Here is a 24,486-nt window from a genome sequence, read left to right as displayed (position 1 = left end):
TGTAACAGCACTAAAACTCATCAGTTTGGTATAATTAGGATGTCAACCAAATTAATAATTTTTAAATGAATTGTAGGAGATTTTAAGTAAATGAAGACCTAATTATGTTTAAGCACATGTAGGAAATACTAGTAAAGTGTTTAAACTAGATGGCTTTAGACTCTACTTTACCAAAGATAGGGAAGAAGTGGGATTTTCACATTCATAAAATAGAGAAAATGGTTATAATGAACCTTAATGTATTCCTTACTCAGCTTCAAAACTTATCTTTATTTAAGGTTTGAGTGTTTTTATAGGTTATCAAGGACTTTTTTCAGACAGGCTAAATATTCTTAAATGATGTGCTTCACACTATTAACTTTCATGACAACCCTTTTATTTATTTATTTTTTAATTTTTATTTATTTATGATAGTCACAGAGAGAGATAGAGAGAGGCAGAGACACAGGCAGAGGGAGAAGCAGGCTCCATGCACCGGGAGCCCGACGTGGGATTCGATCCCGGGTCTCCAGGATCGCGCCCTGGGCCAAAGGCAGGCACTAAACCGCTGTGCCACCCAGGGATCCCAACAACCCTTTTTAAAAGATATAATACAGTAAACTTCAGAATAGGTCACTGCATTAGAATTATGGTGCCATATGTGTCGCTGTGGAAAGTAGCAAACTGGTAGTCAGTATTCTTTTTAGAAGAAATGAAGGTAAATTATTTAAACAACACATGCAAATAAGGTATATTTAAATCATAACAATATACTGTTTTAATACAGGAATTTGAGAGTTCTGAAACAAAATAATAAAAATCCTCTAATTGTCCAGAGATTTACTTGTGTGGACAAAAGATCTGGATGATTGAATAATATGTTGCCTTTTTAATTTGGATATTAAAGGTCATGTTTTGGGAGAAATATTATAATTGTGGAAATATAAAGAATTAATATAACCCTACTAATTGTCTGAGTCTGAGACCCTTAATTACCAAGCAGCTATCTTTATATTTCCTTACTTTCTAAAAGCCTTCCATTTTAGTATCTGGTTTGGGGCAAGGTGCTTCCAGTAACAACACTCACAATAATTCTTACTTAAAAAAGAAGATGCTTCTGACATGTCAGACTAATTAGTAGTGTACACAATAGCAATAACTTCTTTCTTTTGTCCTACTCCTTATAGTTGTCCTATAAGAGATCCTGAAGCTTATTGCTTCTTGTGGGTGTTGAATTTTTGGTCACGTTCTATTGGTGTGGAATTTGTGTAATAAGCAATATAGGAGTTCTTTAAGCTATAGGCATATTTCCACAACTCATGGTGTTCCTGGGAAAAAAATCATAAATCAAAATGTTTTAGATATATTTTAAAAACCTCCTGTTTAAGAATATCCTATGGAGAAACCTATTGCCAAATAAAGCACTTAAAAGCTTGAATAATAAACATCCCAATTTATCTTTTCTTGAAAATAGAAGGGTATTTTCCCCCTAATTCAGTGCTGCCATCCCTCTGAGAGCATTTCCCCAAATAAGTCATATTTTTTTGTAATATTCAAGTGCTGAGGGCAAGTTACAAAAACCTATCTAACTGTGTGCCTGTCAGCAGGTATGGGTAGTACCTTATAGGGCAACTGCTTGCACTGGTGAGGTGCATAACCTTTTATACAGAGCATTGTGGCCACATGCATACTCCAGTGACTGACTTTCTGTCTAGACTGGCTCTAGTGATGGAAACATGTTCATACACAGTCTAATTCAAATACATAGGGGGAAGTTAGGACTAATGGAGACCTAGAGGAGATGTTTATAGTTTATCTAGCTTTGAGTACCAGCATTAGATTTTTATAAGACGAGCTTTAGAAAAGATCGCTCAGCTACAGTGCATGAATAGTAAATAACCCTGCTACACTGGGGAAAAGGCACATAAGATCACCAGCCACTCCTGCTCCTCTCTAGGAGGATTCATCTACCTGAGGAATGTCTACAGTTTTATATAGGCAAGGGGCTGATAGGGCTGGTGTAGCTTAACATTAGCCTTATTCAGAATGGTTCCATTCCTACAGAAAATGCATCCTTTCAGTAGATTCACACTCAGAATATTGTGGATAGCTTTGAGTTCATCACATCTGAGTTCAAAATAATCTGTGTCCAATTTGGTGAAAATTTTTAAGTGAAAGGTTACTTGTTGCGGGGGGAGGTTTTCATTTGCTTGTTTAATTCTCTGGAAAGGTGATTTAAAGTTGCAGTTATCATACTAGACAAAGGAGCCATTGATTTAAGCTCCTTTGGGAGTTACATTTGGGGAACTCTGGCTATGTTGCATATTCATAGTTTTCATGGTGGCACAAGGATATCTTAAAGGTTAAAAAAAAGGGTCTAGATGTACTCCTTGAATATGTCTCGGTATCAGGTTTTCTTTTTTTCAAAATGAAAGTATCTTCAGTTTTTTCTCATAAAAATAATACATGCTTATTAAATTTCTCTTAAATCAACTATCCTTTAAAGATAAGTATTTAATTTTCATTTAAGGCTCTTTGCTCTACAAACTCGAATTTGATGGGACTCAGCAGAGTATATTTGTCAGTTAAGTTTGTCTCATTATAATCTTTGTGTAAATTTAGACACACTGACCTCAATGTTTAGCCCTGGCTTTGACCTGCTTCTATTTAGTGTTTCCCTATGCATATGGATTGCTCCTTAATTAATATAAATCTAGACATGGGGATTAGCCGTTGCTGCAAGTTTTCTGTTATAAAGTCTCTTGCTGTCCCTGCAACAATAACCTCTAATTTATTGGTTTGGAAGTTGATCTCATTATAAAGCTGCTGTATATATTAATTTATGATGAAAGTTCTCTTCAATTTACTTTTCAGAAAATGTCACTTTGGGGTTTTCCTTTTTAGAAATCACCAATGATCTCTTTTTTGTTTAGAGAAGCACTAATAAGAAAATGGGTGGTGTAGATCAGTACTTACCAATTTCTGCCTTCTCCCAAAACTGCCCTCTTCCTCCACTAAAATCAATTAATGAGTGTCTTTCTTAGTTTAAAATACTGCAAATTGTATTAGAGGTGTTTTTATCCCATGAAGTATCTTCGGGTCTTTGGCATCTGATGCTGTTTAGGGGATTGGGCAGAGCTGTTAAAGCTACATGTTTCTTCTGTCGTTATCAATGGAAGGCTCTGAAAGCACAAATAAATTGAAAAGTGAAGCAGACTTTTGGCATAAACAGACACCATCCTTTCCTCACATGGGAATGTGTCTTTCACTCAGATGTGTTTACCCAAGGAGTGATTCAAGACTTTCTTTTCCTTACTTGAGGTATTTCTGAAGAGTCAAAAACATTTTGCCCAGTTTTTAATTAACTTTTTCTTTATTATTTCTTAAATGAAGATCGTTAAAAGATTAGAAAGATTACAGTGGTGAAAGGGGGCTTAAAAGATTAATTTTTCTCATTCTAGAATAAAAAGGTTTTTTTTTTTAAGATAGGGAAAGAACTTTGCAAAAATTGTGTATTTCAGGTCAAAAGTCTTTCATAGTGTCCCTAAATAATCTCTCCCAGTGGGTTTTTTTTCCTTTCATTGTTTACAGTTTAGGACCAGTAGTAAGTTTGTCACTCTTTAAAATTAGTCCTCTTTCCTTCCAGAGTCACTTTTTTTTTTTTTTGACCATAGCATTCTATTATTATTTGGGTTTATTTATAGCTTCTATCAGGAGAGACATAATTGTGTCAAGCTTTGCTAAGCAGTTTAGTTCCAATGACAAGACTTATTTTTCCTGTGCTTGTTGTCCAGCTGTTCTGTAGTCTCTTGCTCTCCACACAAACAGAAAGGTTTCAGGTGTTACTCCCAGGTAGGCATTTGCCACAGGTGTCTTTTCTATCACTTAAAATATGTAAAAAGTGATGAGATTATTAAATAGCTGATATGGTTCTTGTAATTCTCTTAGATCCTCACTATATGCCACTTTTGAAACTAAATGCTATTTCTTTGTTGGTTAATTAATTTTGCAATTTAGACTTCTGTCTTCATTTAGTCCATATCTATAATGTGGTGGTTTGTTAATACAATAGGTTTGTTATTGGTAAATCAAAGTATTTTAATATTTATTATCAGTAACACCTGTGCCTGGTTTATAAATGACATAGCATGGACTTTATGTAAGTTTTAAAAGTGAATATATTCTTAAAAAGTGGTAACAGCATAAAACACTATAGAGGATGTCGACTGCCTGTTGTGTACTCAGAAGGTCCCTCAGTCTAAAGGCCCTGGTGCTCTGATCTCCTTTCTGTCTTGGTACGATTCCCCACGTGGCTGTCACATTCCCTTTTTCAGGTGACCTTTCATGGAGTATACCACCTTCTGAGACCACTGACACCACCCATGCAGCACTGAGGAGCTCCTTCTGTGATCACACTGACTTTTAAAGAATCTTTATGTACAGAGAAATGGTTAATGAAACTATTCTGTATTTTGTTAGTAGTTGTCTAATGTCTTCAGGGACCAGGTGTGGAGACTGGAAGGAATAGTGCTACTCTTCAGGTGAAGCATTAGATTTTTTTCCTGCTGACTGCATATAGAAATAGCCAAAGTAGTGTGAACCACTGTTATCTTGCTTACTTTCTCACATCAGCTTGTTCATTACTGCCTTCTACAGACTGCGTCTTTCACAAATTCCAATCGAAGAAGCAATTAAGAGAAAGAGTGAACCACAAGAGGTCATATAGGAAGTAATACAATCCCACATCATTTTTTGAAAAAGATAGGTACTAGAATTTCTTATATATAACTGTTTCCCGGCCTTTGTGACCCTGAAATGCTTTCTTACTCATCTTTGGCCTGTCCGCATTAGCCCAGGGATTCTTTTGTGCTTTACTTCCTGTGGTTTGTAATATAAGAATAACTGATCAACTGTATGTGTTTTTCAGAGTACATACGTACAAACTCCAGCTTCACGCCAGGCTCTGATTTGACTCCTCCCTCAAGTCTGCAGGGTATCCTTATCCTCCATAAGAGTCACTGAGCTGGAGCTAATGGCAAAGTGAAATGGACCAGCACATATTTATGTTCTTAGGCCAGAGCTTTGTGGTATATCTATCCTTGGTTAGTCTTTCTCCTTTCTCCCTCTTCCTATTAGCCAGTCTCTTCTCTTTTATCAGTATTTCCAGCCTCTCCTTTCTTTCACCCAGAGAAATGTTTTTTTAAAAAAAGAAAGAAAAGAATATCCAGACTATTTTTTATTTGTGTTTATTTTAAAAGAGCTTTATTTAGTGTTATCTTTATAACCATATGACTTAGCTTGTAGTGTCTGTTCGCCTAGTATAACCTTGGAATATTCCATTTCACTTCACGTGCCAGACAATGGCTCTTGTCCATCTGGTGTGCCAGGGCAGGAATGGCCCATCAGCTCTTAAAAGGGATATGGTGTCAACTCTGAAAATGTGGCTGAACACTGTGAGTAATGTTGGAGCTGTTGCCATTCTGAGCCAACACATATCTTCCTAATGCCATGGCTTCTTTCTCCAGTTAAACAGTTGCTTTTCTATTTTTTTTAAAACAATTGCTTTTTAAAATGTAGTTTGAAAACTATTAAAGTCCTGTGCTCTGTAAGTAGCATAGTCAAAGCAGTATCACTTGCTTAGGACAATAATCTTATTTTGATGTTCTGAACTTCTTTGTCCTTTTGTTTAGATGACAAGGCTTTAATGAAAATCCTGGGTTAGTCTATAGTGTAAGATGGTTTATGTTATATAGCTCTAAGCTATTGCCCCTCACAGCATATATGCCTGACTTCTCTAATAGTGACATACCTTCACATGCATGCATCTTTTCAGCAAACTTTATGATGTCCCTTGTTAGATTGACCAGTATCAAATACATCATGAGCACAATGAAGTTTGTACCTTGCCATGTTAAAAAAGATGAAGTCAAAGGAGCTAAATTTTAGTGAGTTTTGAAGATGTCAAGAAAACTAGAGTGATACTGCCTAGCTCTTTCACGCACTAGATAAATTGTGCCCTCGTTTGCAAACTGAAGACCATATTTCTGACCCTGACTATCTTGCAGCATTATTATAAAGATAAAGTGCTGTGTATAGACCTCTGTAAATACTTTGAAGGCTCGGAGTATCCTTGTATGGAATGTATTGAACGGAAGGAAGGCCTGTATTAGCTCTGCAAGGTGCAATAAACCTGGCCTTTGAGATATCTAAAAAAGCCATTTTGTTTCTTCCACAAAACCTTTAAATGGATTATTCAGTTTTGTGAGTTTGGAATTTCATATGTGATGGAATTCACCTTCTTGAAGGAAAACTAATAGGAAAAATGAATTGTAATTCAAAATTGACTTCATGATTTCAATTTGCTTTAGGTTCCTATCCTTAAAAATCTAAAAAATTTACAACTTTAATGTTATCTTCTGTCATCTATAAAATGAAGCCTGCTTCTTTATTCACAGCATACACGGTGCACAAACTTATGCCCATCTGTATGCAACCCCATCTAGCCAAAGACCTTCCCAAGAAACTTTGCCTTATTTCAAGTCAGCCAAGCCTTTTTAAACCTTTAAACCCACTCCTCTTGTTCCTTTGCTCTTACCGTGTATATAATATGTCTTAGATCCAAAGACAGTTTGAAATTTGTCAGGATATTGTATCAGATGACAGACTTCTGAAGTTCAGAGACTATGTGTAGCTTAGGTAGAAGCAAAACCTAGCTATTTTTAGCCAGGTTTAAGGAAATTTAATTACTGAACTAGATATACTTTATTATCTGGATTGTTTGTAATGTTTTTGAAATATGGCAGAGTGGACTTCTGCTTCTGGCCATGAAGAAATAACAGGATTAGACTTATACTCTTACCTTAACCAACTAGAAAACCAGACACTGAACAACAGGCAGCCCAAGACCAAGATCCCTGAGAGAAGAGAAACAAATGAAATGAGTCTCACACTTGCCCCAGCTAACTGCCTAGAGGTAGTTTCCAGGCTGCAGTACAGGGAAGAAGAAACCAAAGAGAGCGCCCAATGGTCTCACTGGGTAGAGGAGATAGAGATAGGGACGACCTAGGTGGCTTGTATTTGTGGGACAGAGACCCAGAGAAGAGGGACTGTAAAGAGAGAAACTGAAAAGGGATCCCCTCAAGTCTTTGGCTAAGTTTAGATTTCTGCATATGTCAGAAGAAGCCACTTGGGGCCAGGGAAAGAATCTGCACAAAGCAGTAGGCTGAATAATTCCTAGAGCTCACACAAGGCTCTCTGTGAATGGAAAGACTTCACAATAAGCAGGAATTTAAGTACTCCTCAGAAGATACTGCCTTAGTAGTAGGGGTGTATTAGCTCTACCCTAAAGGCTACTCCTGACCTACACTAACAAATTTAAAAGCAAGCTTGAAGGGATCAAACTTTGCCTAAATAAAAACATGCTAGAACAGAGTACAACATTCTTTAAGGGAAAACAACAAATTCCAAAACCCAGCAATGTAAAATTCAGTGTTGTACATCCAATAAAATATTATTGGGTATTTTAAAAGCAGGAAAATAGAATCCATACCAGGAGAAAAATTAACCCATGGTACCAGATGCAAAAATGACAGAGATGATGGAATTAGTAGGCAAGAATGCTAAAACAGTTATTATAAATAAATTCCATATGCTTAAGATAGAGTATGTGACACCTGGGTGGCTCAACGGTTGAGCATCTGCCTTCAGCTCAGGGGATGATCCTAGTCCCACATTGGGCTCCCTGTGAAGAGCCTGCTTCTCCCTCTGCCTATGTCTCTGCCTCTCTCTGACTCTCATGAATAAATAAATAAAATCTTTTTTTAAAAAAAGAAAAAAAAGGTAGGGGAAAACACAGACCTGATGAGGAGAAAAATATGAAGATGGAAATGAAACTTCTAGAGATAAAAAATACATTATCTGATGTTAAAATTCCATTGGATGGGATTAACAGCAGATTGCATACAGTGGAAGAAAGTTGAACAATGAGAGTAAACATAGTGATAGAAACTATCCATAATAAAGTAAGAAAAATAAAAGCCTTAAAAATAAAATGAACAGAGCCTCAGTGAGCTGTGAGATGACATCAGGCTATTTAACATACTTGTAATTGGAGTCCCAGAAAAGGAAGTCAGGAAAGAAAAAAATGTTTTAAAAAATAAAGGGAGGAACCTCCAGTAACAGAACTACAATATTTGCCTTCCCTCCTAAAACAACCAAAAGACAGAGACAAAATATATAAAACAATAGTTTTCAAGACATGAGGCTCAGGCAGTAAAGGTCAGTGATCCCTGATACATGGGGAAACCATGTGAGCTCTAGGCTACTGAGAGTTTCAGTCTATAGTGCTAGAAAGGGGACCCAGGTGGACACCAGCAGACTAAGTTGAGCAAACAGAACTGAGTCCAAGAAAATTGAGGTAGTGAGAGTTCATAAGACATACTACAAAGAGGAAAGAACTACATGCACAGAGGGAACCTCAAATATCTGCAGAAAGCACCCCTTGAGTATTTTTCAGAGTGGGGATCACATGCATACAAGGACATTACCCAAGTTTAGGGAAAGAACTGGTTTGTTCCCCTCTTTGCCACCTTGGTGATGGATGGATTCCCACCCTACGGCTATGGGGAGTGGCCAAACACACAACATCCAATACTGGACAAATGAAATTTACAGCAGTTTTTTAGTCACTTACATTCTTAGCCTTGTAGATCAAGACATCTTGCAGGGCCTTATGGGGATTGCATGCTGGAACGGAGGGAGCAACCAAGGGCTGTGGGAGGCAGGCTTTGTAGTCTCAAGAGTGCAAGCACTCCCTGGTTCCTGGTCCCTGATGTGATTGGCTTGTTTGAATAATCCCACAGCCTGGCAGGAAATTGAATTCCACTACTCAGTGATAAGCAGGAACTGTTTCTGGTGCCCATTGATAAAGAGGGTTATTCAACTCGGGACTCTTATCCTGAAAGCAGAGCCAGGAAGAGAGTGTGTTGTTAGGCCATTTGAGGCCTTCCTGATTTTCCTGAGATGCTGAGGCAACACATAATGCTGAACCTTAATTTTAGGTCTTTTTTATTATTATTATTAATGAGAGAGAGAGAGAGGCAGAGACACAGGCAGAGAGAGAAGCAGGCTCCTCGCAGGAGCTCAATGCGGGACCCGATCCCAGATCTCCAGGATCAGGCCCTGGGCTGAAGGCAGCGCCTAAACTGCTGAGGCACCCAGGCTGCCCAATTTTAGGTCTTATACTACAAGAACTATCCTTAAAGGATTAAAGGAAATAGTGCCTTTTCCCACCAGCCAGACTAGAAAAATTCATAATTCATGGAACATGTGGATATATAGGAAGGAATTGCCTTAAATTGTGGAAAATAATTAGTCCTAGACAATGTAAGCACTGCTTCAGTCCACCTACTGGTCATAAAAGCAAAACCAGACAGGATAAAAGTGTCTCCAAGAACATAGTTCAAGAATATCTATAATAATACTGGCTTAGTCAGTTAAGCAGTCCAACCCTTGATTTCACATCAGGTCATGATCTCAGGGTCATAAGATTGAGTCCTATGTCTGGCTTCATGGTGGGCATGGAATCCAAGAGTCAGTCTCTCAAAAAAAAAGAAAAAGAAAAGAAAAGAAAAAAAAAAAGAATACAAAAATAAAAAAATTAATAATTAATTTGAAAAGAGGAATATAAAAATCTGTAGCATCCCACAGCATAAAATCCACAATATCTGACATTTAAGGATTATCGCCATGCAAAGAAGCAGGAAAAGATGAACATGATAAGGAGTATAAATAATCACTTACTGGAAACTGATCCAGCACTGACATAGATGTTAGAATTAGACTAAATAATGGTTGATAATTTTCTGAATTTGATGAGAACTTTAAACACACATATCAAAGAAGCTTGATCAATCTCAAGTAGAAGAAGCATGAAGAAAACCACACCCAGGCACATTATATCAAATTGCTGAAGAATGATAAAGTGAAATTCTTAAAAGAAGTCCCCCCTAAGAAATGGTCGTTTTATTAAAAGAAGCAAAGATAGTAATGACATCGTCTATTGAGAAACTGTGCAAACCAGAACATGGTCATACTACATCTTTAAAGTAAAAAAGGAAAGACTATCAACCTAGAATTTTATACCCAATGAAATATTTTTCAAAAAAACATTTCCAATAAAACATACCAAAGCTTATGCAGATTCTAAAGTAAAATTTGGCAGTGGAAAAGGCCTGTATAAGATAAAAGATTTTTTAAAAAAAGATAAAAGATAAAAACCAAGGGATCCCTGGGTGGCGCAGCAGTTTGGCGCCTGCCTTTGGCCCAGGGCACGATCCTGGAGACCCGGGATCGAATCCCACATCGGGTTCCCGGTGCATGGAGCCTGCTTCTCCCTCTGCCTGTGTCTCTGCCTCTCTCTCTCTCTAACTATCATAAATAAATAAAAATTAAAAAAAAAATTTTAAAGATAAAAAACAAAAACATAAAGAAAAAAGATCAACAGATTTGATTATGTAAAATTTCTTTAATTCCGTATGGCAAAAATACCATAAGCTGTTCACAGCAATCTTGCAACATATATAATGGACAGAGTTAACATGCCTAATAGAGGAAGAGCTATAGATCAACAGGTGAAAAACCAGCAACCCGGTAAAAGATTGGGAAAATGATCAAACAAACAGCAAAATACAACCAAGAAACATTGGAAAAGATCCTCAAACTCTAATAAATACCAACTAAAATAAGATTTCTCTTTTTTTCAATCACTGAATTGACAAAAATTAAAAGATTAAGAACATTCTACATAGGGAGGGTGCTGGGAAAGGCACATTTATACACTGATTTTAGGAATATAAATTGGGAGGCACCTGAGTTGCTTAGTGATTGAGCATCTGCCTTTGGCTCAGGTTGTGATCCGGGATCCTGGGATTGAGTCCTGCATCAGGCTCCTCACAGGGAGTCTATCTCTCCCTCTGCCCATGTCTGTGCCTCTCTTTCTCTGCGTATCTTGTGAATAAATAAATAAATAATAATTTAATTTTCTAAAAAAGAATATAAATTAGTACTACCTTGTTTTTGTTTTTTTGTTTTTTTTTTAATTTTTATTTATTTATGATAGTTACAGAAAGAGAGAGAGGCAGAGACACAGGCAGAGGGAGAAGCAGGCTCCATGCACCGGGAGCCCGATGTGGGATTCGATCCTGGGTCTCCAGGATCGCGCCCTGGGCCAAAGGCAGGCGCCAAACCGCTGCGCCACCCAGGGATCCAGTACTACCTTGTTTTGAGGATAATTTGGAGGCACCTGTCAAAATGTAAAATGCACATATTTCTGACCAGCGGTCTCACTTCTGGGAATCCATCCTGTAAAAATACAAGTGCTCATGAGTATATGTACAAGGAATATTCCACAACATTATTTATAATAGCAAAAAATTAGGGAAGTTCTTACTGTCCATCATTCGGGAATGGTTAAATAGATGTTCTGCAGCCCTGAAAAAGAAAAGAAGGCAAATCCACAATAGTATGTAGTTTGATCTATTAAAAAAATTAAGCCGACCATTCACACAGAAACACCCTCACACACACGTTTGACTATAAAATGCATAGAATTTAAAATTTTTATATAATTAAAAATTGTTTTAAATAAGTATTAGAAAATTAAAATGAGAAAGCCTAAAGTTAAATTTTAGCTGATGAAAGAGCAATCTTTTAAGTTAGCTTCTGAAGCATTATTAGTTTTTAATTAGTATTTTCAAATTTATCCAGGTCTTACCTTCATGTAAAGTAAATGCTTAAGAATTGATGAGTATGTCCTTTTGATTTGATTAATAAGAACCAAATACCATATGTTAAATCAGGCAGAAACTTATGTTGTGGTAGAAAGATGCAAATAACTATTCTATTTAAACTTACAGTAAAGTTGTTGTTCCCAGACTGTACTTTGTGAATGTTCTCTGTACTTCTTTATAGTTTCAAAGCATCAGCCTATTTCCATCCACTCAAGTCCCTGATGATTCATTCCTAAAATGATGAAGTTTCCCCCCTGTGTCTTGAGGAATAATTTTTTATGCATTAGTTATGTGTGTATTTACTGCTTACTTGTACTGTGTTAATTTACAGAGCCTTAGAAACTCATTAGGAAATAAAAACATTTCAGAATTAAAGGAGAATAAATTTCCACTTTTTTCAAGGAGTTTTAGTAAAGAAGTGTTGCTTCAGCTCCTCTTTGATGTCAGCAAAGTGATTTCTAGAGGTAGTACCCTCTTGAGAACAGGGGAGCATAGGAAAAGGCATCATCTTTCATCTACTAGGCATCAGGGGAAAATGTAACCTTCTTGTTTCTTCTGTGATCTTCCTAATAGAAATTAGGATGCATTTTGAGAAATTTTAATTTTTACTTTTAAAATGTGTATTGTATGTTTATTTTAGTGTATCGTTTCATTGACATACATTGCCTTTGTAGTAATGATCAACTGAAAGATAGGATGGAAAAATTTTTTTAACACCAAGAAGGAAATTTTCAAATGGCTGTGATGTTTTCTTCAATGTTCTCTAGTCTAATGTTCTTTAAATAGTTAGAGAGGCAGTAGGTGTAAGGAATTTAAGTAGTCAAATAAGTGATAACATTATTCCCCCTGCTGTCATCCCACCCCACCCCCACCCCCCCCCAGACAATCTATTTACAGTGTATATTTTCTATTTGACATGGCCCAGGAGATAAAAATTAGGTCTGGCTTCATGTCTTAATTATGAATCCACATGACCACAGGTTCTCACCAGCCACCATTTAATGACTTGGCTGCCCATGAAAACAAATGTTTTTTATGATGAGGAAAAAACTTACACCAAGATCTAAGCACATCTCAGTTACAGTATCAAAGCAAGGAGATTGCATGTGGAGCATTGCCTAAACCGAAGCAGATCCTTAGGCATCACGCAGACGGCCCCTGGTCACTGTCAGGGTCATCACTGGGCTTGAGGGGGAAGGAAAATATCCTATAGGTTGTCCCTTAGGAAGCCCTAAAATATTGCTCTTCAAGAATCACCATCCAGGGGCTCCTGGGTGGCTCAGTGGGTTAAGCATCTACCTTCTGCTCAGGTCATGATCCCAGAGCCCCGTGGTCAGGCTCTGCTCTCCAGGGAGTCTGCTTCTCCCTCTCCCTTTGCCTCTGTCCCTGCTGTGCTCTCTCACCAGCACTCTCATGAATAAATAAAATGTTTTAAAAAAAAAATCACTATCCAACAAGTATGCATGCACTTAATGCCACTGAATTGTACCCTTGAAAATGTTTAAAATGGTAAATCGTATGTTATGTATATTTTACCACAATAAAACAAATTGAAAGAATCACCATCCACTTTGTAAAAGCAGCTGGGATACCAAACAACTAAACCTAAAGACTGAGTAAGTTTGACCCAGGATGGGAAAGACAGGAATGTTGAGCTTGAGCAAGCCCTCTCTGCCTGCTGATGCAGCTGAAATGAAATGAATGCAGCAGCATTAACACCCAGACAGCAGTGAGGGTAAGAAATAGCTAGTAACTTCTCTTTTTCTTCTGCCAGGGTTGGCAGTGATAATGATAATGAATACGGTGATAACAGCAACAGCTTGCTAATTTTGAGCCTACCGAGTTCTAGGCACTGTATTCAGTGCTTCTCATTAGTTTTCTCATTTAATCCTCTCAGCCACCTTATGAGGTGGACACTGATGTTATCTGCTTTTTGCAGGTGAGAAAATGGACTCAGTACTGTTAATTCAAGGGGTAGAAGCATGGAGTGGGGCATGGGGGTACAGTAACTCCACTCTTTCTCAGTCATCAGACTCCCTTACCAGGAGTCTCCCTAAATAGCCAAACACATTAGACTCAAGAGGTGAACACAAGACATTCCACTGCCCTTCCATCTGCCCCAAACAAAGGTGCCTTATCTCACTGAACCCCCCCCCCCATTCAGAGGACCCTAGCAATCTGTACAAAAGAGATCATGAAGAGAAAGAGGAAAACTCTGTGAGCAAGATTCTAGAAGCTGGTTTAAGACAAATCACCCTCAAATATGGCATTGTTCTTAACTGATTTGTTCATCACCAAAGTCTATTGTAACACACAGGCACATTTTATAATGTACACATTATTCAAAATCTCCTCCAAGAACACAGTTTTAATTGTGGGCTCAGGATTGCCTGGCCTAGGGTAAGGTAGAAGAAACTACCTTTGTAGTTCTAAAGGACTTCAGAACCTTCATACAGACAGGAGTGATGTGTAAGTGCTCCCTGCATATATTCTGTGTAGCATCTGTTTTCTTCTGTGTTTAGTAGTACATCTGCCAATATTGACATCTGGTGATTATAAGGTTCCAATATCTTTTCCAAGGTACCTCTAGCTACAGGATATCTTGCTTGGCATTGTAACAGCATTCTGCAAGTCTCTCTTATTTTTTTTTTTAAGATTTTATTTATTTATTCATGAGAGAGAGAGAGAGAGGCAGAGACACAGGCAGAGGGAGAAGCAGGCTCCATGCAGGGAGCCCGATGTGGGACTCGATCCCAAGACTCCAGGATCACACCCTGGACTGAAGGCAGGCGCCAAAGTGCTGAGCCACACAGGGATCCCGCAAGTCTCTCTTAAATGAATGTCCAGGGGTTAACAGTCTTCAAATTGTTATTCATCTACCCCAGTGTTTTCACAGTATTCTATTTACATACTTGCTTTCACACAAATTATTCTCACAAATTTCTGAAAGTAATTTTCCTATTCACTCTAAAGTAGTCATTTAAAATTGGCCTATTAATAAATAGGCATTGCAATTATTATTAATTACTATAATTTTAGAGAATCCTCAGGCACTCAATTCAACACATTTATTTTTAGCGCCAAAACTTGGAAGGAACTATACTAGACACTACAGGAGAGGGCTATGATCACTACTACTATGGGAAATATTCTTCTAGCTATTACATTCTAGTAGAGGGTGAGTTCGGAATAAGGGAAGTACATAAATAGCATATTGTCTCATTGGAGAGGGTGTGGTTAGCAAGGAGGAGGGCAGCTGAGAGAGGATTATAGGATCATAGGAGTATGGAACAAAAAAAAAAATATGTAGATGAGAACGTAAGAAGGATAGCTGACCAGAGAGGACTTGCATGTCAGAAAAGGAGGATGGAGATATGAAACATGAATTCCTACAATTGGCCCATAGGTCAGGAAAAGCAGCCTCTGGAGGTGTGCTATTCACTGAACTGTGTCCTTTCAAAATTCATGTTAAAGCCCTAACCGCAATGTGACTGTGTTAGGAGATAAGGACAATAAGGCCATTAAGGTTAAGTGAGGTCATAGGGGTGGAGCCTTTACTAGTAGGATTGTGTCCTTACAAAAGGAGACACAAGAAGCCGTCTCTCTTCTCCCTGCCTTGTCTGCAAGGCAAGGAGAAGAGTCCTCACTAGAAACCCAGTTGGCTTATGCCTTGGTCTTGGACTTCTTAGCTTCCAGACCTGTGAGAAATAAGTTTCTGTTGTTCAAGCCACCCAATCTATAGCATTTTGTTATGATGGCCTGAGCACACTAATAGAGTGTATATGAAGTTTCAGTCAAAATGTTGGTAAAAAAAATATTCTGCATTGTGTATCACTTCCTAGGAGACTATGGATGTTGACTAGACCTGAATTTCCTCCATTTATTTAAGACATGACACTACCCTCTGGTGTTGAAGAGGACCTGTTGTTTGTTTTGTCCCAAATTTTAGACATAAGGGCAGGAATTGTTCTTGCTCCTCATCTTACTTACTCCTAGCAAGATATCCTGCATTATAAAAGGCTTATGGCAAATACCTGCTTGACTGAATTAAGAGGTCACTACTATTGAGGCACAAGGTAAAGAGGAGCTAATCAAGGAAGTCACCGGAGATAGGTTTTGGGTTTAAGCATTTCTACAGTCCCAAGAACGAAGCAAAATTAAGAGTTAACACAGAGAAGATGTGCATTCATGTGTGCATTCCCACTCTGAAGCTCAGTGTCTGCACAGTCAGGAATCCTGGTTCTCTTCTCTATGAATAATCTGGATAACTGTTTCTTATTTTGTGACAACTTTTTATAAATTGTACTTTTGAACTTTTAAGAATATCAGGTTTTGTGGCATCTCTACTAGCTAACTTTATCTCTCTATCAGTTTTCACCACATGAATGAAGCATAGTCTGAAATGCTCTTGAGTTACCATTCAAGGCTTTGAACATGTGGCCATGGCCATAAATCATCCATAAAAACATTGACCTCCAGGATGACTAAAATTCTAGAAGCTTATTTTCCTCCATTTCCTCCTATTTTCAGCTAGACGCCTTAACTACTAACAGATTTGCATGCTGCCATAAGAGCTAGTTATTTTATAACAAAATGAATTTTCCAAAATATGTTGATAGTATTTACCATTTAAAATTATTAATGTTTAAAAAGTCCTCTATTTTCTGAATTTATAATAAATATTTTCTTACTGATTCATAATCATCTTGATTATATACACCCTAAGGTCTTCATATCAAAGTTGAAGATGATTTCAGAGGGGAAGAATGTTCCCTTCTGTATAAATCATAAAATTAGTCTATGGTCTATAAGTAAGGTAACAAAATTAATAAGTTACTTGACAGGCTTCCATTGTTAACATAGCCCAAAATACTCTGCATTTCCTTTTTTATGGAGTGATAGAAGCCTTTGGTCACAATTTAGTGAAACAAAATGCTAGAATAAGAATCAATGATATTATAAAGTTATAACCGTTTGAAGCAAAAAAGAGGATAACTGTGAAGAAGCATGACTTGTGCGCATGGAGTGAAGCAGTTTCCCATCACAATGTCTAAGTTTTTCTAATGTCTTGTCAAAGTACTTCAGTATGCTTGTAGCTGTAACTATGGTGCCTTTGTTTTGGTCAATGATTTTTAACCTTCCGTTTACATGAATAAACTGCCCCAGCTCTTAAAATGAATTGTACATAACCATCCAAAATTGGACATCTGTTTCTGAAGGAAATGGTTTAGTTTTCTAAAAGCCTCTGTTCCATTCTTATTTTTTTTCCAGTCATTAGCAATAGTTATTTGGATTTTTTTAGACATGAGAAGGCTTTCTCAAAAGTGGTACCTAACAAAATCTTAGAAGTAAACATGAAAAGAAAGCAGATTAGAATTGTTGATATTGTATAAGTGTTAAAAACCAGCTGATCCTAGATTTAAGATGAAAAATGTGTTAAAATTCAGCTGAGTAAATTTAAAGCTCAAAATGGCTTTATTCCATGATTCATGGGCTGAGCAACATCCTGTCTAGCAAATAGAAAGGAACTGCAAGGAGCCAAACAAAATGGAAAGCTCTCATAGGCAGAAGCAGGCAGGGATAAGGAAAAAGCAGATTACCCCATCTTTCTTTGGGGGAAGAAAGAGGTCTATCAGATGGATTACCACACTAGTACCGAACAGGAAATTCCAGACTAACCCGTTAAGATTCCTAGGAAGAACTGAAATGGAAGTTAGGTTAGGTATTAAGTCTTGGTTTACTGACATGGGACTTAGCACAAGAGACTCCATTTTGGGCCTGCTGTTTCTTTTTTAACACCAGAATTATGTATATTCATTAAGTTTATATAAACTTAAGGATTCATCCTCAAAATGTATGATACAAACTTACGGTTTAAAATTTTATCCTTTATGCCACTCAAGTGCTAAACTGTGCATATCTCAGGAATCCAGCATTTCTTCTTCAATACCATCAAAACATATTTTTTTTTTAAGATTTTAAGTAATTTCTATACCCACCATGAGGCAAACTCATAATCCTGAGGTCAGGAGTCACAAACTCTGCTGGCTGAGCCAGCCAAGTGCCCCCAAAATTTATATTTTAAATTAACTCATTAAAATCCTACACAGTTTTAGGGATCCCTGGGTGGCTCAGCGGTTTAGCACCTGCCTTTGGCCCAAGGCGTGATCTTGGAGTCCTGGGATCAAGTCCCACATCAGGATCCCTGCATGGAGCCTGCTTCTCCCTCTGCCTGTGTCTCTGCCTCTCTCTCTCTGTCTCATGAATAAAAAATTTTAAAAAATAAAATAAATAAAATAAAATCCTACACAGTTTTATTTTTTTTCCAAAGGTCACTGAAAATTTATTTTAATAAATTTGAATATAAATGGTTTATTTAATGGTCATTTAAATTGGCCTGATGTATCTGGAAGGCGATTGATGATTAATGTCTCCAAATGAGATTAAAACCCTTCAAATAATACTCTTAGCAATTAGAAAAAAGAATCAACTCTTTAAACCATTCATTTTAGGGACGACTGGGTGGCTCAGCGGTTGAGCATCCGCCTTCGTCTCAGGGTGCCTACACAGTTTTAAAACAAATACTAACATTTTATAATTCTGAACTATTTCAGAATTATAACCAGTTCTGTGACATTATTCCTTTCTTTACCTATCAGTAATGTATTTTATACGATTGATGAGATTCAACTTTCTAGTCATTTAATCAATTTTCTAAAGATAAGGAGCCTAGCAGACCTAATCCATAACTTTTTTCAAAGGTAAATTCTCAGTTCTTTATTAAGCAAGTTAGTCTGTCATTGTATTTCTCTACCCTCTTGTCCAGGAATAAGGCTTAAGTAGTCTTCTTTGGAATTTATAGGGATGTGACAAATTCCATTAGAAAGTCAATCTAGTTTTTTGTGTCTCTTGACATCCACACACTAGGTCAGGCTGTATCTGAGAGGAGCATGTGAAAATGGCTGTCTTACTGCATTTCTCATTGTTATACTCTGGGTTGATATCCCTTGAAAGTTATATTATAGATCATTTTATCAAAGGCCTACCAACAATCGCAGCTGTGCAAGGGTTGGTTCCGCCTAATGAGATATGTCCTCCAAAGCCACTAACGGCTTGATGCTCTAACAAAACCTGGTTACCTAAATACTTCACCATGACTTCGGGCTAGTCTCAGACTTACCATGTCTGATCTACACATTCATTCTCAGACCTCAAAAGCACATTGCTTAATATCTTCTATTCTGTAAGTATAGGGTGAAAGCCCAAATAAATTCAAGTATACAAAAACAGTGTTTCACTTTATTATTGCTTCTCCTCTGCCCCTGATTTGTATGCACTGCAGCAAACACCTACATAGACTTATCTATAAGTATACACAAGTATGTTTTCAGTTTGATTCCTGGATCTCAGACTCATTTAAAAATAGTACAGGGGTGGCTCAGTCAGTTGAGTGTCTGACTCTTGGTTTCAGTTCAGGTCATGGTCTCAGGGTTGTGGGATTGAGCCCTATGTCGGGCTCCATGCTTGGCACATCTGCTTGAGTTTCTCTCCCTTTGCCACTCCCCCTGCTTGTGCATGGGTTCTCTCTCTCTCTCTCTCTCTAAGATAAATACATTTTTTAAAAATAAAAATAATATGTTTGTACCATCCCGAAATCAGTGCCCTGGAAAAGGAGGTTCAAGGTACAATCTCATCAGCAAATTTTCTTAAAGTGGACCCACTTTGTGGCTATTTATGGTCTTTCGTCCTTACTCTAAGGTATATTGTATATTATAGGTGAATGGGAGGGATGATATGTATCAATTTTTTTAATATGATATAGTTTTTTAGGATCCATCAGTTGAATAATGCCTGTTCACGATGAGCCTATTGATTTGCCTGTTTGCACAATTGTGTTCACTAAAATCTGCTCATCTAAATGTTATTATTGACTAGTTCAAAGTCTAAAACCAAATTTTTACAACACCTTTATTCCCATGATAAATTACCATTTCCTAAGAAATTCTAAGGAGATCAGTCAAATAATCAGAAAACTGAAGTCTCAATACAAATGTAATGAATGATTTACTATCATTCATTTAAGTAGGGCTAAACATACTACAACTCATGGGCTTTAGTTATGATGGATTAAAAAATGACCAGCTAATGAAATTAAACACTTAAAGTCTTATGTTGTCCCTGGTGAAACAATGGCTCATTTTTATTTTGGTTTATAACTTGATTATAAATTTGAAGATTGGCTTGTTAGTACAGCCAGGCATCTTTTATGGAATCCAAGTGCGTTTCATTAAGCATTTAACATCAGTCCCAGGCACCGGCAATCCTAAAGAGCCATTGAGCATGGAAGACATTAAACATTCATTTTTCTGCCCTGCAATCAGCCTTAACCATGATCTGTCACCCCCACACTAGATTACCTGAGAGTCTTTCTGTGTCAGATATTATGTAGTAGAGACTTGAACTTAGTACAAATGAGAATTAGGCTTGGGCAGCCCAGGTGCCTCAGCGGTTTAGCGCCGCCTTCAGCCCAGGGCGTGATCCTGGAGCCACAGGATCCAGTCCCGCATCGGGTTCCCTGCATGGAGCCTGCTTCTCCCTCTGCCTGTGTCTCTGCCTGTGTGTGTGTGTGTGTGTGTGTGTGTGTGTGTGTGTGTGTGTCTCATGAATAAATAAATAAAATATTTTAAAAAACTAAACTTAAATTACTAAGCGAATTTCCATTTCCGATTTTAAACAAAACTTAAATGCCTGCCTTCAGAAATAAGATAGAGTGATGTTTAATACCAGGACCCTGGTCTGTCCTGCCATGAGCAGTTTACACATCCTTCCTTCCTTAATTTTGAAGATTTTCAAATTTGGCTTAAATATTTCATATGAGTTGACACCACAGTAGTTTGATGGCACATACATTAGAACTAACCTCTAATCAAGTCAAATGCTGATGCTTAATTCTTTTATCTTTACAGGAATAGTTCTCTAATATTACTTTGATTTATTACTAATTCTTATGATTATCCTGGACTGAGTAATTTAAATATGGAAAGGCCCTATAAGTACTGCTGGACCTAATTTGCAAGTGAAAATACAGTCATTGTTCACACAAATAGTGGGTATATTCTCATTTAGAGGCTAAGAAGCTGTTCAGTATCTCCTTGTATCTGTTTATTAATATGAAGCTGGCAGTCTCTCCTGGTTTGCTGAGCAGGTCATATTATTTTCTGTAATGATTTTGTTTTTGAAGTTTTCTTTTAATGCTTTATCTGGAAGAATAAAAAATTTTTTGAAGAATTCAATAAATTTCGAATTGACATTTTGGGGATATAGACAAGAATCCTCACTAAAAGTATTCTGTAAGTGAAATGTGGCAAGTAGATAAAATTAAAAGGAACATCCAGTCTGTTCATTTTTTTCATTACAAATGGTCTTTGAGGTATATATTTTCCATAGGGCTGTATTTGTGGGGGTTTTGGTTTTTAGGCTTGTTTTTTTGGTTTGGTTTGGTTTGGTTTGGTTTGGTTTGGTTTGGTTTTTCTGGATTTTTTAGACCTAAGCATGTGTCAGTGCCAAAAATTTGTTCTCATGACCTCTGACAAAATGGAGCAAAACTAACAGGTCTAGAGGGTTGACTTAACCTTGCAGGAAAAAAAAAAAAGTATATTTTTAAAGTCAGCATTCCTAAGAATAATCACTATGTGTGTGTCTGAAGAATGGCTGTTTAAACAAGGGAAACCTTACAGATACAAATGGTACCTAATTTGCAAGTGAAAATATAATTGTTTATGCAGATGTGAGTTTATTCTCATTTATGGGCAGTAGGTCTATTCATTGCCTTCCCCCCACTACTACCACCAAAAAATACAGCTCTAGACATATAATCACTATGCAAATCTAGTCAGCCTGTTTATACTGGAAACAAATGTAGCCAATTATAGAAAAATAGGTGGAGCTGTTTTAAGCATTTATTAAATCTCTCAGGGCAAGGGGGTAAATTAAACTTTATAAGGCTGCTATAAAAATAACTATTTTAGAATTTAAATATGGCTGTACAATTTAGTGGTTGTTACCAGATTCAATTTTAACACCAAAATTATTTTCAAAAAATACTCCAAATAAAGCCTTGCATCTGGGGACATATGACTGCTCACCACACAGCATTTAAGAATCAGGGACTCAGCATGTCCCATTTCATGCTGAATCAAGAGTGGCCTTTGAATTTCTGAAAAGAATCCCATGGTTTGACCAGTCTTGAATAAATATAGTAGTGGGATGGGTTAAGTAGGTGAACTCCTGTCAGCATCATCCACAGGGTAAAAAGCATGGTCCCTCCCACCCATTAAATGGTCTGCATGATCACAGCCAAGAAGCTAGCTTTTTACAACCTGTTTTCTCTTTTAATGATGTATCTTGGAGATAGAATTAAAGTAGTAGAATATGAATGTTGAAATGTCATTTGAAAAGTTAAAGCATCAGTGCAGGTCAGATTTCCATGCAGAATGACTTGTACAGCTAGCTACATAAAAAGTAATAATCAGGAACGCCTGGGTGGCTCAGTGGTTGAGCGTCTGCCTTCAGCTCGGCGTGATCCCAGGATCTGGGATTGTGGTCAGCCCCCCCCCACCTGCCCCCATCGGTCTCCCTACATAGTGCCTTCTTCTCCCTCTGCCTATGTCTCTGCTTCTCTCTCTGCCTCTCTCTGTCTCTCATGAATAAATAAAACCTTTAAAAAAAAAAAAAAAGTAAAACCAGGCTTATGAGAAGGGGATGGAAAAGATACAGTTGTGTGTCAGACACTGTGCTGGGTGCCTTAGTGGCAGAGTGGATGGTGGCTTTCAGTTAAGTGATCTGAAGAACCCCAGATTCCTTTAGTCAAAAAACAAAACTAAATTATGCACACACTCTTTTGTTCCAGTTATATTTTGTTAAGTTCATCTCTTTGTGCTAAATGTGGTCTCTATAGTTCTCTTTGAAAATGTGCATACCCATGGAAAAGATGGCACATTAGCTGGCAGTCACATTAGGATTACATATATGAAAATTTCCTCTGGGAGAGAAAGTTCTGTGCCTTTCAGGAGGGGAAATTTCAGGAGGGGAAAATAGGCCAGGAAATCAGCCAACCAGGTACAAGCTGGATTTCCCCTACTTTACAGAGTTGCTCTGCAGTCAGAGAGGCTCAACTTTGAATTACTACACTGTGGTGAAGACTGGGAAATTTGGAAAGTTTTGATGTATGTCCTTGTCCCAAAGTAGGCCAGTAGGCCTGGCTTCTCCTTTTCTTTTCTTTTCTTTTCTTTTCTTTTCTTTTCTTTTCTTTTCTTTTCTTTTCTTTTCTTTTCTTAAGTAAGAGAGCCTTGCAGCTGGACTGAGAAGTGTTAAGGTAAAGAAAGGTCAACAGGTTAGAGAGGCCAGTGCAACAGGGCTTGTTAGGAATAATCAAAGACCTACTTAGGGAAGCAGCAGGAAGCGGAGAGTTGGGATTTCCACCCTAGGGAAGTTATAGGGGCCATCTGGAGAGAGAGAAGTTGACTTAAGTCTGAAAAGGTTTAAAATCCAGTTTAAAATGCTGATTAGAAAAATCCCACAATGGGCAGTTTGATCTTTTTTTTCCCTTTCTCATATATGAGACAAGGTGATTGTGTCCAATAGTTCAGCATTATTGGAGCACCTGGCAGGCTCAGTAGAGCATGCAACTCTTGATCTCAGAGGTTGTAAGTTTGAGTGCCACATTGGATATAGAGATTACTTTAAAATAAATCCTTTAATAGTTCACCATTATTTTTAAGGAGTTAATGTGTAGACAGATAACTGCTTTTGTCTTACCTTTTTTCATTCCTCCTTTCTGTATTTTAAGACACAGCTCCCACCCTCCACCATGAGACCAGTGGTTTATATTTTCTTCTTCTGCACAGATTGATCTCCCTAGGGAAAATTAGGACAATATAGACTGACCAAATTATTGTCAGGAGTCATTGCTCTAAGCTCTAAGGATGTAAACCACTTTGCATTGATGCATTGTTTTAATATATAGGCCAGCACTTTACACTTAGCACAAAGTTCTTTATCATAAATTATTCTTTTGGGGCAATGATTTCATGCTAATATATATTAGTGTTCTCTTACATTAACATGTTTACTTCTTTTGAAAACACGTTTCTTCCAGAAACAGTAAAAACTAAATAGGAAGGAAAACATTAGAACAACCCCTATTGAAGATAAAAGTATGATTAAGATACTGAAAAAACAATTTAATGTGTAAAAACAACCTGGGACATCAGACAGGTTATTGGCAAAAGTGCATCTTTATACATAGTTAGCCTTGCCACTGGGGTTCTCATGGGAGGGTAGGTGTGGTGAGGGAGCAAAGTTGGACAGGAATAGAAAGTTTTGAAAGAGGGACCTTGCATGACTAGGTTTGTGCCTTTAAAAACTAAAGTTTAACGTCTGAGAGTGGAGAGACTGAAGACAGAGATATTCAGGTAAGAGATGACAGACCATGAAGAGGAAGAGAAGGGGAAGGGGAAGGGACAAGAGATATTTGGGAATCAGAAAACCCAGGACTTGGTTTCCTAGCCACTATGATAGTGTCACTAGGTATAAAAATGTCATATAGGCTTAAGCATGAGGAATAAGATGCCAGGAACTTGATGCCATCTACAAACTAAATTTCATCCTGATCAGTGCGTCTTATTACCCATTAATTCATTTATTAAATATTTATTGA

General features: G+C 37.4%; 1 protein-coding gene and 1 long non-coding RNA gene across 7 annotated transcripts in view; one reads left to right on the top strand and one right to left on the bottom strand.

Moving 5' to 3' along the window:
- Window positions 1-10,455, bottom strand: part of LOC112668620 (uncharacterized) — a 31,938-nt gene extending 21,483 nt beyond the window's left edge. Inside the window, exons 1-3 of the long non-coding RNA XR_003141746.3 lie at window positions 8,672-10,455; window positions 6,839-6,893; window positions 2,956-3,161 (exon numbers count right to left, since the gene is read on the bottom strand). This is a non-coding gene — a long non-coding RNA (uncharacterized LOC112668620). The remainder of the gene's footprint in view (window positions 1-2,955; window positions 3,162-6,838; window positions 6,894-8,671) is intronic.
- LOC112668619 (ubiquitin-conjugating enzyme E2 E2) overlaps window positions 1-24,486 on the top strand; it is a 404,581-nt gene that overhangs the window by 365,793 nt on the left and 14,302 nt on the right. The gene's annotated exons all lie outside the window — the stretch shown is intronic.

This window comes from Canis lupus, chromosome 23 (assembly GCF_003254725.2).
Source record: "Canis lupus dingo isolate Sandy chromosome 23, ASM325472v2, whole genome shotgun sequence".
In the NCBI taxonomy this organism is placed as follows: Eukaryota; Metazoa; Chordata; class Mammalia; order Carnivora; family Canidae; genus Canis; species Canis lupus.
This window is presented reverse-complemented; position numbering and strand designations above follow the sequence as displayed.